We start from the raw sequence: 15,972 nt of genomic DNA on the forward strand, positions 1-15,972 counted from the left end.
AACGAGTCAACTCCTTCCGCGAGGCCCCTTTTTGAGGCTTAGGGAGAGATTCCCAGGGCTGGAGAGCGTCTGCCCTGACGGCAGGGAGCTCAGTAACCCGCTGCCTGTCCTGCTCAGCCTCGCGCCCCACTGCACGAAGCCTGCGCTTCGCCTTCAGGGCTCCCCGGCCCGCCGCGCCTTCCCCCGCCGGTTCCCGGGCTCCCAGCATTCACGGACTTCGATTCAGTTCACCGTCCTCCACTACGTTTCTCCAGAATTTCTCAGGGCCGCCAGCATCTCCTCCCAGAGGGCACGCGGCCTCCCCCGCCCCATTACCGGCACCCTTTGCTCACCACCACGATCCGCCCTTCCACTCCCCCAAGTGTCCCTACAGAGGGCTTAAAGAGACGTACCCTCCGGCTTTCTCCAGGATAAAGCACCGGATCCTAGCCGCCGGGGTCTCAGACTCAGGCCAAACTTCCAGGCTCAGCACGTACCCTCCGTCCCCGCGCAGAAAGGCTGCCCCCTCCGCCCGCGTGGTCTCCGGAGTGCAGCTCCCAGACCCAGTCCGCAAGGGTCGGGGTGGTCGGGGAGCCGGCCCTCCCCGGCCTCGGCTCCCGGGTCAGCCCCTGAGCTCCCTAAACGCCCCCAGCACTGCCATCTAAGGACCCGCGTCTTCCTTGGGAGCTGGAACCGGTGGCTCCATCCTCTGCTGCTCCGGGTCTGGAGGGGCGGCCACAGCCGTTAGATATTCCCGGCTTTTCCTGTACAGCCAGCGTGTGTGTGTGTGTGTGTGTGTGTGTGTGTGTGTGTGTGTGTGTTAGGGGGCAGGGGAAAGGGTCCTCAGTTTATTTTTTAAAGCACATATAAGTAAGTATTGAATAAAGCAGCCAAAGGGTCGGCCCTCCCCCAGACCTAGGAATTCAAAGCCACATGGCCACAGCCTTTTCCAGCCAGGCCCCCTCCCCGCACACACTCACTAGGCAAGGCCATAAAAGCCCTTTAAAGTCCACGATCCTTCCGAGGACTCCCCAGATCTGCAGCCCCTCCCGGGCCATCCTTTCCCCATGCCCGAGGCCCCAACATCAGGAGGGCGCTTTGGGGACGGACGCGGTGTCGGGGGTCGCCGCGCCCCCAGCCTGGGCAACCCACCTCTGGGTGCGGGATCCCGGGGGACGCAGTCCTCGAGCTCCGCTCCCGCTCGGCCCCTGCCTCCTCGTTGGGGCGTCCGAGAGGCTACGGCGAAGGCGTGCGGCGGCCCCGGAGCGGGGCGAGCGCGTCTGCCGGGAGCAGCGGCCTCGGGGCGAGCTGGAGGGCTGGGAGCACCGCCCGCCGCTGCCGGAGCCCGCCCCCGCCCCCGCCCCGCCCCTCCCCTCCCCTAGCCCGGCGCCCGCGGGCGGCCCCTCTGCTTCCACGTGCCCTCCCCATCCACCCACACCTCTCTGGCTTTGGTGGAATCCAAGCACAAACCGAGAAACCACGAAATGAATGAATGGATAGATTGGAGGGATGGAGAGATGGATGAATGGAGGGACCGGGTCAGAGAAGCCATTATTTCCTAACTGGGGAGAGGGCTCTATGTCTGGGGACGTGGACCTGTATCAGCGTAGGGGTGGGCGTGTCGGCGTGTGCACAGGCGGATGTGTGTTGGTGTACACATACGAGTGTATGGGTAGGTGGAACCGTGTGGGTGCCTGTGCGCGCTCGCAACGCCAGGAGCTGCTGAGCTCCTGCCCGAGGTGGGAGCGAACCTTCATTTCTTACCCAGCACCGCGACGGTCCGCGGGTAAGTACCACCGCTGGCAGCGGTTAGGAAGTGCGTCTTGGTGACAGGGATGGGCTCTCCCTGTGTTTGGGGGCTCTCCCCATAGGGCCCAGAGGCCGAGGTGTGGACAGGGATGTTTCTGACTCTCCGGCTAGCCAGGGCCGTCAGCCGCGTTGTGGCAGCCGGCCGCCTGGTGTCAAAGCGCGTGTGTTAACAAAGCCAGCGGTGGGGAAGGAGGCCGCTGATACACAAGGTGGGGCTCCATTAGGCCGGTGGCCAGCCATCCCTCAGTTGGGAGAGGTCTGAAATTTCAATCTGTAATCCCCTCCCCCACCATGAATATTTAAATAATGTTAATGACCCTTTGAAAAGGGATGGTCTAGAAATCCTCGGAGGACACCCAGAGAAAACACCCCACACAGAAAACAGCATGTTTAAAAAGCAAGCACTTATCTTCCTCTGCTCGATCTCTGCAGAGGAAAATAATATAAAGCCAGGTTTCTTGAATTCAACTTTCTACTAGGAATGATGGGGGTTTTTGTTTTCCTATTTATTCTCTCTCCAGCTTTGCAAGTCAGAGTCCCTTACTCTCCTTTGAGTTTCCATTCTGTGTAGGCCTGCTTCTTTCTGAACCCCTGGCCAAGGTCCTGGGGTCCTCTCCTGAGGGTCAATTCTGCGTGCCAAACTCAGCAGGAAAGACAGCTGTGGGTCTGGTTCTTCTTTACTAATCCACAAAGGTCCTTGATCTCCCTTACAAAGAAATGATATCATGGGGAATTGCTCAGAAAGCCTGTCCACGCTAATGACACGCTGACAACAGCACCCTCCGGGGAAAAGGCATCTTTCCTGTCTTGAGCTTTATTCACACCTTTACTGGAGGGAGGGGATAAAGTCCTCAGTGGAGATGTCAGTTGTTCTCAGGGTTCCAGAATGTCAACAGGCTTCTTTTTCTGGCCACTTAGGAATTGTTTCACCAGCCTTCTGGTAGGTCTCCACTCTTGAATTTCAGTAGAATTTACAGATCTATGCTCAGAGATTACAGAGCTTCATTCTCAATCAATTCCTGTTCTTTCTCTTCCCTTCCTTTTCCTTCCATCCTTCCTTTTTTCCTTCCCTCCATCTCTCCCTGCCTCCCTTCTATCTTCCCTTCCTCCCTCCCCTCCTTCCTTCCTTCCTCCCTCTGTCCTTTCTTCCATCCCTTCTTCCCTCCCTTCTTGCCCTCCCTCTTTCCTTCCTTCCTTGTGTCTCCTCCTGTCACTGACTTAAGGAGTTAAATATCTGGGTGCCCTACATCATGATCTATTTTTAACATTTTAGTAACACATGAAAAACTCACATTGAAATGAGCATGTTTGGGTAATTTATTTATATGGACCACAGACTCTCCAAGGAGAGATTCTAAAATTACAGCAGAGGTGAGGTTTTAGAAACAGTATTACGGCAGGTGCATCATGACTCTTTCTTCTTATGTTTCTAAATTAGAATAAATGTAAAGGTTTTCAATCAAATTTGTTTCATTATTAGAGACTACAGCAATTCACACCAGCTGGATTATATCTTTCCTAAAGCAATGTCGATGTTCATATTAATTTTTTTAAAGATTATTTATTTGAGAGAGAGAGAGAGCATGCGAGCACAGGGGGGAAGGGGAGAGGGAGAAGGAGAGAAAATCTTAAGCAGACTTTGTTCTGAGCACAGAGCCCAACGCGGGACTCATCTCAAAACCCTGAGATCACAACCTGAGCTGAAACCAAGAGTCAGATGCTTAGCCAGACAACTGTGCCACCCAGGCACCCCAATGTTAATATTAATTTTAATTCAGTATTACTTTTAATACTGATTAATATTAACTTTCTGTTATATTAATTTTAAAGCTCTGATATATCCTACAGAAAACTGTTGGGAATATTAATTTAGGAAAACTGCATGTTCAATAGATATTAATTTACAAAAACATTTCTTTTTCTTCCATCTCATAAGATGTTAAAGAAGTAGCCATAATTAAACATTTTTTAATATAAAATGCTTGGTACATGCAGGTGCTCAGAAATACTTTTTAAATTTTTTTAGTGAAATCAAGGGTATGAATGTCTGCATGTGAAAGTAAAAACTGTTCTTAATTAGCGTTTTCTCATTTATTTCCTCCTCAGTCAGTGGTTCTCAGTCAAGGGTGATTCAACCCCCCAGGGGACATGCTGGCAATGTCTGGAGACATTTTTGATTGTTATAATGGGGGGGGGGTGCTACTGATATCTAATGGGTGAGGCCAGAGATATTGCTAAACAGCACCCCAGCAACAAAGGATTATCATGTCCCAAATGTCGATAGTACTGAGGTTCAGAATCTGGCCCTGGACTCAAAGCCAATACAAAGGACCACAGACATCAGCTTTGCTACAGTTACCAAAAAGGCAGATTCCTGGGCCCCACCTTTACCTACTAAGTCAGAACCTATGGGGGCAGGGCTAGGAAAACTTTTTTTTTTTTTTTAAAGATTTTATTTATTTATGTGACAGAGAGACAGCCAGCGAGAGAGGGAACACAGCAGGTGAGTGAGAGAGGAAGAAGCAGGCTCCCAGCAGAGGAGCCCGATGTGGGACTCAATCCCGGAACGCCGGGATCACGCCCTGAGCTGAAGGCAGACGCTTTAACGACTGCGCTACCCAGGCGCCCGGGCTAGGAAAGCTTTTAACAGCTGCTAGGTGAACGTAAGAACATGAAAGTATGAGGAATCCTAGAGATGGGAAAATCTGGCTTTATCACCTAACACATTTTCTTTTTTTCTTTTCTTTTCTTTTCTTTCTTTCTTTCTTTCTTTCTTTCTTTCTTTCTTTCTTTCTTTCTCTCGAGAAAGGGCCCGTGGGTGTAAGCAGGGGGAGTGGCAGAAGAGGAATGCGAGAGAGAATCTTAAGCAGGCTCCATGCTGAGGGCAGATCCCGACACACAACCCAGGTACCCCATCACCCAGCACATTCTTATGGGTACATCACATCATATGTCTCTTATCATGATAATGATTACTAGAGCTGAGAATATTTTATGAAAGAAGCACATTTAGTCTCCCAGATGCACTTTATTGCTTTTTTTAAGATTTTATTTATTTATTGTCAGGGAGAAAGAGAGAGAAAGCACATGTAGGGGGAACAGCAGGCAGAGGGAGAAGCAGGCTCCCCATTGAGCGAGGAGCCGGATGCGAGACTCGATCTCAGGGCTCTAGGATCATGACCTGAGCCGAAGGCAGATGCTTAACCGACTGAGCCACCCAGGTGTCCTTAGATGCACTTTAGAAGTACATTCAAAGCAAAGAAAGGGCTACTAACTCTGTGGGGAAAAAATCTAGCTGGGATGTGTAAATGTTAAATGTTCCCAAAGGCCCTACACCACCTAGGACACAAAACCTACGGAAATGTTGCTTAACAGGAGAAGAACTCAGGATTTCTTTTGCTATGACAAAATGTACATTTCTGCTCATTTTGCATCTGCCATGCTGCTGACCCACTTTAAACTGTGCCCTGAGCAACAGTGGCCTCCAGGGAACCCAAGAAATACAATATACTACTAAAGAAACATCAAAGGCAAAAGTTAGCTTCTGGGAAAGAAGTCAGCCTAGACAGTTTGACAAAACCTCTTCTTTCTCTCTTCCCAAACTGAGCAAAATGAACCAAATCCAGCAAATAATGGTCTATCAGTAGCTACATGCCTCCAAGCTTAGAGAAGAGTAGAAGTTGAAAAAAAGACTTATGAGTGGCTCAGAGAGGTGATTTGCAAACCCAAAGGAGGGCCAAGACTGGCCCATCATAAAAGAGAATTTGCCACTTCCTCCTTCTAGCAAGGAGAAACATCAAAAAGCATCAGCTGGGTGTAATCCTCGTATGTTAAATGTGTCCCACCAAAAATAAAGGTTTGTTAGGAAAAAGAAGAAAAAGGAGAAGTGGGTGGGAGGAAGGAGAGAGAGGAGAGGGGGAGGGGAGGCAAAGGAAACAAAACCAACAACAAAAAGGCTGGCCCTCATCAAACCTATTACCCTAGATCTGTAGGGCTTTCCCACCAAGCAACAGGTAAAGTCATTGGAAAGTTAGGAACAATCTCAATCTCAATGGCATCTCCGTGGGATCAGGTGTACCACTGAAAATCTAAGAGAAGAAACAAACTGGGGGAAATATTTGCAACATACATAACAATGAGTTACTACCTCTAATATGTGAAGAGTTCTTACAAATCAATAAGAAAATTGAAGAAAATCACTAAACACCTAATAGAAAAAAATAACCTAGTAGTTGATAGATGAATAAGTAGAACTGGCCATGGAACTTAGGAAAATATGCTCAAACTCTTCACAATTAAAGAAATGCAAGTGAAAATATTGGGACAATATGTTTTGCCTCTGAAATTGGTAAATGCATAAAATACAAATGTCATTTCTTTTTGGTGAGGGAGTGATGAAAATTAAGTGATTGTTGGATTCTATTGATGGGAATATACATTGATATTAATAAAGTATCATTAATATACAGTGACATTAATAAATTCAGAAGACACTTTGGGGCTATCTCTTGAGATAAAAAAATGTTCGTACACTGCTCAAGTGCAATTCACTTTGGGAATTCCGAAGCTTATAAATCTATGGAGTCAGATGAAAGATTGGGGTGGTGGGGAGAAGTCAGTGAATGAGAAATTCCTGATCACCGATAAGGCCCGAAGAAAGAGAATATTTAATATACACTTTTAAAGTTGTTTGCTGTGCTGTGCTGTGATTTTAGTACTTCTGGTAACCTGTAGACCTCTTAAAACAGCATTTGCTTGGAGAACAAAAGACAAGGGGCTTGTATGAGGCTCGGTGGGTGGGTGGATATCAGGCAAGGTGGATGAGAGATGAAGAAATCAGACAAAATCAGAAATCAGCACAAGAAGTGACCAGAAGAACTAACCCCCACCCCCTACCTCCTGCCACTTGAGTTAATCACTTGAGTTAAAAGCGGAGTGGGCACTGGACATCGTCCACTTTGCCAGTAGAGGTGCAAATAGTTTTACTTTAAAAGGAAAAATTTATTCCTGCTGGCTGCAGGACTGGGAATAGCCAACCAACTAACTCCTAGGATTCACAAGGTCATTTGCTCCTGAGGTCATATGCTTGCTTTCTAAACCAAATAGTGGTTTTACCTTTTTCATCTGGACGTTTTGTATGTCTATGGATTTCCCACTAAAGACATTTCTCCGCTGATCCCTGATTCTTATTTAAAGGCAAAAAGGGCATCCCTCCAGATAATGTGGCTTTTCTATAGAACGGATGACCCATTCACAGAATGTTTTAACCATCAACTTTTTGAATGTCCAACACATAAGATTGACATGGGTCAGTCAATGGACTATTTGTTTGGACTTACAGTTGTGTTTTATCAAATTAAAATCACCCTACTCAAAGCCAACTCTTCTCTAAGGTCAGACCTGGTTGCTAAGTGGTAGTCAGCTCTAAAGACTGCAAATCAGTGTTTCCCAAGCTAGCTCACATCAAGAGTAGCTGGGGAAAAAAACTGGGGGTTTGTTTCCCTGAGGCCCAGGAATCTGTATTTGTTTAAGCTTTCCACGTGCTTCTGTTACCCAGCCTGGTTTGGGAAGTGCTTGCGGTGGACACAATCCTTAGGCAGGAGAAGGAGAGAGCTCGTGGACGCAGAGGTAGGGACTGTGTCATATGAGAACACTTGGCTCTTAGACTGTGTTTACTCCCATTCTTGGCCTTGTTAGAGATGCCTGCCTTTCCTTCCTTTCCTCTCCAGGGTCTCTGGCTTCCTGTGCCCCAGCAAGTTCCTTCCCTGCCTAGTCCACGTTTATTTCCTTTTCCTGCATCCTCACACTTGGCCTCTCCTTTGCCAAACTTTCTAACACAAGGAAATGGTGACCTGATTACATTCACCCCTGCTGTTTGAGACTCTTTTTTCAAAAGACCTTTAAAAACACTCCAAATGAAACATTCCAGAACCCAAGCAACCTTTGCCCATCTTACTGTCTTTATTTTGTCCCACCTTGTAGCTGGACTGTGACTTCTCTACATGAACAAGGTGGGATCGAATCATCCAGATTGCCCATTGTAATATACCATTATACAGTAGCATAAAGAGAAAGTCATACAGTATTCCAAACTAAAATCTTCAATGAAAAGCAGCAACATGGGAAGCCCTGGGCTCGGAAGGGCGGAAGGAAAAACTCTATTGGTGGAGGGGAAAGGCAGGGGGGGAGAAGGAAGACGGCACAGAGGACAGAGTCCCTTGGTAAGGGAAGCGAGATGGCGCCGATGGCTGCGTGGGGCAACTATGGGCCCCACATCCTCAGTTCCAGAGGCCTCGAATCTCATGTGCTAATGACAAGAAAGTACTCCTGTATTACTTTGGTACTTAACAACAATAAAACCCTATAAAGTGCAGCTTCTTTGTTTCTTGGCTGAAAATTTTATCTCATTTAACAACTGAAGCGTTTAAAAAATCTACTAGGGGCACCTGGCTGGCTTCGTAGGTAGAGCATCTCTTGGTCTCAGGGTCATAAGTTCAAGCCCCACGTCGGGTATAGACATTACTTCAAAAAAACATTTACTAAACATTCCAGAGTTCATGCCCTGATGGAGACAAAGCATGAAACGAGGTACTTTTTAAAGCATGGCATGAAAACAGAAAGTATGCCCAATATACCTGAGCTGTACACAGTGTGTTCACAGGATGCTGGGAAACGGTGCCCCCAATGCCCAGGGCAGTCTTCACTGAGTAAACGCCGCCAATTTGCTCCTCATTAATGATCTGTATTTTAAATGCAAAACGACCTTCCTTTCCAGTGGTGTTCAATTCCTTTTCAATTTTAGGTAAGATGGAGAATTATTTTTTAGTTTTTATTTATCTTTTTTAAATATTTATTTATTTATTTGGGAGAGAGAGAGAGAGCAGGAGGGCCAGAGGGAGAATCTCAAGCAGACTCTGTGCTGAGCGTGGAGCCTGACGCGGGGCTCAATCTCACGACCCTGAGATCACAACCCAAGCCAAAACCAAGAATCAGACGCTTAACTGACTGAGCCACCCAGGTGCCCCTGTTTTTTTGTTTTTTAAAAAATCGGACTGTAACATTTTCCCAGGAATTCCCAAGTTTCCCTCCGAACTTTAAAGTACAGGCTGTTTGTTCACTTACAGAAAGAACCATAAGGCTTTTCGGTAATATTAGGGGTGGAGAAAGACTAAATCTTGACACCTTAAGTAATTCTGGTTATCGCAGAGGTCGTTTTCCCAGTAGTTTCTGCCTAAAACCTCAAATGTTTTAACACCGAGAATGATCCAGTGAGAAAGTAGGCTTTTTCCTTCTACGACACTGAGCACATTAAATCCCTTGTCCTAGCGTTAAGACGGTGCACTATAGGGCGAAGGCGCTTTAAGTTTCTATGATGCACAGAGTAAGTGACTTGCTTACCTAAGTGGCCGTGAAGACTCCAAAGTGTTAAGATCTTTTAAATACGGAGAATGCTAATCGCTACTTCTCCGGCATGTTTAAAGCTTCTGTTGGGATGGGACCGCGTCCGGTGCAAAATCACTTTCGAAGCCACAACAGCTCATGATAAAGTCAAGGAAAGCACGCAGAGCCACATTATCCGCGCAGACTCCACACCCCCTCAGGTCCAAGCCTTGTCCACAGCTCCCTCCCCTCCTCCTCTCCTCCTGACTTGCTGTCCTCCCTCCCTCCTCCCCTGCCTCCTGTCTTCTCCCCTCCCTCCCTCTTTCCTTTGCTTTTTAGACCACTGCCTGGTTAATCTTAGGAGCAGACACTGCACACTCAAATACTTTACAAAGCCTATTATTCCGACAGAGAACAGAAGTGGGTAAAGCCGCCAGGTATCCGGAGCAGTCTGTGGCCCCCCGGGCCCGGACACTGGGGGCTGGGGCTGGACTGCTCAGTAATTCATAGCTTGGTTGAGATAAGATAGGCGGGCACCGAGAAGATGACAGTGTGGTTAGGTAGACGACTGTTACTGCTCCTGTTTTTTTTATTTTATGCCTTTTCTGTCCTTGCTTGGGATGGGGGAGGGCAGATCAAAATGCCAGAGACAGGAGAGTAAGAGCTCGGGGGAAACATGACTTGTCACCCAAGCCACGTCCCTCATTTTACAGTACAGCCGAGGGTCCATGAAATATAGTCCCTGGAGCGAGAGGCCTGGGGTTGGATCCAGATCCGTCCCCTCTTAGCTGTGTGAACTTGGGGAAGCCGCCTCTCCGCATCCCCACATGGGAAAGGCAGATGGGCACTCCTACCATATATGGCTGCTGTGAGCATATGAGATCACCCATGGAGAGCTGTCAGCTCAGGGCCAGCTACAAGGTCAGCGCTCAGCGTTAGCGGTTGTGAGGGAAGCGAATGAATCCTAGGTGGGGGACAGAACTTGCATAGAACCCCCCGCAAGACTGGGTCCAAGTCAGGACTCACATGCAGGCCTGCTCCCTCTCAGTCCAGTGTGAAGTGCTTTGCTGTAAGCTTGCTTCCTTTGCTATTTTCACCATTTCTAAAGCCAACAGCAAACGGCAAACAACAAGAATTACACAGGATGGTGAGGGAGAGCCAGGGTTTTAAGGCCAGGGTCAGATCTGTGGCCCGAGTCTGGTGGCCTTGGCAGTCAGGTCGGACAGGATGCAGAGGCCGTGGTACCCTCATGTCGTGGTACCCCCAGGCACCCAGGGGGGCTGTGAGGTGGGTGGAGTTTTGCTCTGGGTTCTGTTAATGCCTCTGGCCCATTCTCTAGATTCTGTGATAGTTTACAGGCAGAGGACACCACCATGGGCCTGAACAGGGCGGGCAAGTGAAGGCTCCACACAGACACACGTGTGTGCTGTGGTTTGTGGCCACTCTCGGAAGGGGGTGACTTTGAGGCACTGGATCCAGAAGGCCTGGGTCCTACAGGAGTGGGCCCTATCTTATTCCGGAGCAGGGACCCTGCAGCGCTGAGGTGAGCGGAGCCAGTGTCCCCACCGTCTGCCCCCCGCTCCCCTCTTCTTCCAGCCTCAGCACTACCTACTGCTTCTGTCTGGTCTGCCTGGGGATCACTCAACGGTCCTGCATCCACCGGCTCCGTAACCCCTTCCACCTCACACTCTTCCCTTCACCCAGAAAGCCCTTCTCACCGGCCCAGGCCTGTCCAACTCCTCCCCGTCCAGGGCCTCTTCCTCAGCCTGCCCCCAAGGCTGCTCTTCCCCAACCACAATTTTCTTCCCTCCAACCCCATCATCCTGACCTTCCCCTGGATAGAGACAGTCTACTGAGTGCACCCTAGACTCCTACCTGCAGCTTAGCATCTTCCCTCAAGTATCCATCAAACCCATTTATTCCAGCCAAACTCTGTACGTGCCTCCCTGCCCCTCAGTTTCCCTGCATTTCCTGACTGAGGGTCCTGCAGTCCCCATGGCCACCTCTGCCCTCTTCTTCACCGAGGTCCAGCCACTGTCATTTCTCCTACTGTCCCTACCGCCTCTGCGTGATCCAGTCCCGCCTCCTTTCTCGCCTGGACCATTCACTGGCCTCTTAACAGGCATCTCTGCCTTCGGCCTCTCCCCCATCCTGTCCACAGTGTACGTGGGTTGGCCTCCTAAACCACTCTCCGGTGGTTCCTCTTGCCAAAATTAAAATTCCTTCTTATTCAATCATTCACCCATTTCACAGATATCTATTAACGTGCTGCCGTGTACGAAGCATCATTGCATGTGCTAGGGAGATGGGGGCGAACAGGCAGGTGCTTTCTCTCGCTCTGGGACCACCAAACCTGGAGGGGGAATGGGGGTTCTCCTGCTGTTTTTTCCATACTATTGTCCTCCTCTGTCAGTAAGCTCCCCTCCCTCACCACTTGAAGATTTCAGCACCTGTCACTCTATCCACCAACATTCTGATCATGAACCACTAAAATGCTCTTTTTAACTGGTTCCCATTTGAATAAGTTTCTAGGAAATTTGTTTTTAAACACAAAGGACCAACTCACAAAAATAACCTTTTAAAGCACATTGAATAAACTTTTAGGTAAAAAAAAAAATTTGCATTTTTAAAACAACAAACAAACTAGACTTTCCTGTAAGGCAAATCCAAGAAGAATTTGGTATTTCATATGAAAGGATCAACGACCCTTACATTTCTACCACTTACCATGGTTGGATTCGGTTGGCCTTTCCTTTTCCCCTCCTATTACCTGTGTCATTTTTCTGTCTTTCATTCCCTTAATCACAAACGCAGCTCTTTCAGACACGTCACTTACACAAAAAATGTGTGGCTTGAAAGTTCCTGATTCCCTCCATGAGAAAAGCATACCTTTCAGTCTTTGCTCTGGATCTAAACCCCAAGTGAATGGCTGCTTGTGAAGTTAACCAGCTCAACATTTCTGAGAAAAGGAAGAGCACTCGTGGACCCCAAGCAGGAGGTCCACACGCAGGCCCTTCCACGGATTACTTCCTGTGCCTCAGTTTCCCAGTCTTTAAAATCAGGACACTTACATAGCTATCTATATCACGAGCCTGCGGTGCGTGCCGGATGAGCTCATGCTCGCTAAGCCCACAGAACGTACCTTTTAGATTCACAGTAGGTGTTAGCCACTTAGTATTTATCTGTGCCAGTCGTGCTCCGTAAGTTCCCAATGTTCTGTCCAAAAAGGCAGAGTGGTCTTAGATCAGATCAGTTCTTGACTAATTCCTTCTCCTAAAGGATCCTAACTATTTTCATGTTGTTAAATTTTAATTAAAATATTTGGGGGCACGTGGGTGGCTCAGTTGGTGAAGCGTCCAACTCTTGATTTCCGCTCAGGTCACGATCTCAGGGCGGTGAGACGGGCCCCGCGATGGGCTCCACACAGGGGCTGGAGTCTGCTTGAGATTCTCCCTCTCCCTCTGCCCACCCCCTAAATAAATAAATAAATAAGTAAATAAATTTAAAAAATGTTATCCAATTATAAAAGAAATGTGTCCTCATTGTATGGAAAGCACTAAACTGGGGGGTCTGAAATATTACAGACTTTGGACTGAATCCTGACTCTACTCTTACAGATTCTGTGACCTTGGGAAAGTCACTTGACTCCTCAGAGCATCGATCTCTTCATCTGTTGTACGAGCAGGACCAGGAGGGTACCTGCCTCACAATGTCGTTATGAGTGTTAAATGAAATAACGCAGGTCAAGTAACAGAGTGCCTGGCCCTTAGTGCATGCTGGGAAAGAAGGGGAGGACACATTAGGAAGGGAAGAAAGAAGCAAAGAAGGAAGGGAGAGAGGAAAGGAGGGAAGGAGGAAGGAAGGAGAGAGGAGGGAGGGAAGAAGGGTGAGAGGAGAAGAGAAACAGGAAGGTGGGTCAAGACTATTACAGGATAAGAAAAGCCTGATGAAGGGGCGCCTGGGTGGCACAGCAGTTAAGCATCTGCCTTCGGCTCAGGGCGTGATCCCGGCGTTCTGGGATCGAGCCCCACATCAGGCTCCTCCGCTGGGAGCCTGCTTCTTCCTCTCCCACTCCCCCTGCTTGTGTTCCCTCTCTCGCTGGCTGTCTCTATCTCTGTCGAATAAATAAATAAAATCTTTAAAAAAAAAAAAAGAAAAGAAAAGCCTGATGAAGCCCACATGGAGGAAAAGGCTTATTTTAATAAACTGTCAAATACAACGAAAAATGCTTAGAAACAGGATGCATTTTTTATTTGAAAGAAAAAGATTCTCTGCCTCTTTTGCAATACCAATTTCTCTTAAGAGGGATTTTCCTTTGTCACTCATGGGATAAACTTCATATAAGCTTGGAAATTTTTTTCGTATTTGGGTTTTGTGCATATTTTCTTTGCAAGAACCAACATATTTAAAACACATCAAGAATAATAAAAATAGTGGCTCGTAGTGGATGAATGTTTGTCTATGTCTCAACTTTCAATAAGCTTTGATTTTCAAAATTTCCAAAGTGACATTAATTTGAAAGATCACTCTTAAAGTTTGAATCTGTTTAAACATGGGACACCTCATATAAAAGCATGCAACACAACATTCAATAAATCGATTTTTTACCTAAAAGTTAACAAATGCTGTGCAACAGAGAAATGCAGGTATCATTGGAAACACTAAATGAAGAAACACCCTAAGCTCGGCATCGCAGGAATAGCGGTCTCCTAGTAAACACCGCAGGACCTCTAGATGCTGCATTTCTCCAGACTCCATGAAAGGTCTATTTATTCACTGTGGATCCAGCTTCCCTTATTTACTGAAGGGGCCGTTCTGTTTTATCATATTCATGAGTCAGCACAGTAGAATGATAACGAAAACGTAATCAGAATATTGATAGGATGAGAACCCAAGGGCAAGTCTGAAAAACAACCAAATCTCGGGGATAAAATCTAATCTTATCCCACCGGGTAAACTCCAGCTTTGTACTGAAGAACAAATGCAAACAGAACTACCTAAAAGCTCCCTTATGGATCAGGGTCTGCGAGACCTACTTCATACATTTGCATACGAGCCTTGTCATTTGTGTTACCAAGCAAAGCAGTGTGACAGAGTCCTGAAGAGCAAGGGCTGCCTGGTTAGATCTGGGCTCTGAGACTCCTTGGCTGTGTCCTTGGACAAGTTACTTAGTCTCTCCTCCGTACTTTTCTTCCTCTGTAAATTACTCATAGTACCTATCTCTGGGGGTTGTGTTAAAAATCAAATATTACAATCCCCCTCAGCATCCGGGGCCAAGATCCATGCCCGACAGATAGAGAGTTCTCAATAAATTAGAATAAAGAAATACTCCTTAAGAAATATCACTATTAACATGATGCATATTATTCTTATTATTCATTTTTCTAAACTGAACTAGACTAGAAATTCATCATGTTAGAGATGACAGCTTACCGGTCTTCGAGCATTCGGAGAGCGTGATGACTGATTCAGTACCCTACCTGCTCAGCCCAGTTCCCTTTGGCAGAGGGAGTGGGGATTGCAGCAGCTGGGATCCTTTCCTTTTCAGAAATAGACTTACGAGTCTAAAATAAATGTCATATCTCCATTGGCTCATTTCTGAAGAAAAGATTGTTGCAATAACAATAGGCTTGAGGGGCGCCTGGGTGGCACAGCGGTTAAGCGTCTGCCTTCGGCTCAGGGCGTGATCCTGGCGTTATGGGATCGAGCCCCACATCAGGCTCCTCCGCTGGGAGCCTGCTTCTTCCTCTCCCACTCCCCCTGCTTGTGTTCCCTCTCTCGCTGGCTGTCTCTATCTCTGTCGAATAAATAAATAAAATCTTTAAAAAAATAAAAAAATAAAAAAAATAAAAAAAATAAAAAAAAAACAATAGGCTTGAGTTACTTTAAAACAGCCTCGCTCTTGGGATGGGAGCCTGTTAGTGTTTTGCTGTCTGCTCTCCTAGCCCATTGATCGCCTCGTCTGAGCATGTTTTTTTCTCTTTGCATACAACTTACACATATGTCATGATTTTCACTACATTAACCAACCCGTTTGCACCCCAACAGAAGCAAACAAGGAGGAAGGCCACTGGGGGATGGGTAGAGGAAAGAGATAGGAAGGAAGGCATTTGCTAATTTATCCAGAGCAACATGAGATGCTCACAATCTTAAATACTTGTACAATGAAGCAAGGTGTTTCTGCCTATGAATCCGACAGATGTTCCTGAGAAATTACACTCAAGATTTATAAGACCGCTGTGATACCTAACGTGTTTCAGAAGGACAAGGCCTATTGTAAATGGCCATGGGAATAATTTGTTTTTTAAGAATAACTTGTGACTATTCTAAACCCTCCCAGACATTCATGATAATTTATTAATAAATGAACAGGAGAGGCAAACCCCTGCTTAAGCGGGAACCGGATTGGCAGCTTTCCAAGAGCACCAAAGACCAATGGGTTCTGCGTTTGATTTGCTTGCCTTAATTCTATGGGAAGTCACAGACTTCAGTACTTGCCAATGAGCCCCTCATAAGAGGACAGGCTTATCTGCAAATGGGCTCTGACCTACATAGACCGAGACTATTTCTAGAGTTTTATCTTCATTAGTTGTTCCTGCTGCTGGAATGCTAGAAATGAACATAAGAGGAAGTGCACTGGTGTATCCAGGAAATATTTGTGAATATATCAGAACTTGGGCTTGGAATATCCAGGCCACTGTCATCTATTTTAGGAGGTGACCACTCAGAGAGAGGGAAATTTTACCGAGTAATAGAGTTGGTAAAAGTGCAAGAATATTTCATCAACATTTTAAAAACTGGGAT

The 15,972-nt window shown here is 46.9% G+C and overlaps 1 protein-coding gene across 7 annotated transcripts in view; it reads right to left on the reverse strand.

Annotated features, from left to right (window-relative positions):
• PALM2AKAP2 (PALM2 and AKAP2 fusion) overlaps positions 1-15,972 on the reverse strand; it is a 325,838-nt gene that overhangs the window by 104,161 nt on the left and 205,705 nt on the right. Inside the window, exon 1 of one of the 7 annotated variants that reach the window (XM_045814783.2) lies at positions 1,132-1,291. The exons of 5 other annotated variants lie outside the window; for them this stretch is intronic. The gene's annotated coding sequence lies outside the window, so the exon portion shown is untranslated. Of the gene's footprint in view, positions 1-392; positions 779-1,131; positions 1,292-15,972 lie in introns of those variants that run through there. One more of the 7 variants, XM_087869489.1, reaches the window with a different exon arrangement.

The sequence above is a fragment of the Ursus americanus genome, chromosome 18 (assembly GCF_024610735.1).
Source record: "Ursus americanus isolate L20-20 chromosome 18, mUrsAme1.1.p, whole genome shotgun sequence".
Lineage (NCBI taxonomy): Eukaryota > Metazoa > Chordata > Mammalia > Carnivora > Ursidae > Ursus > Ursus americanus.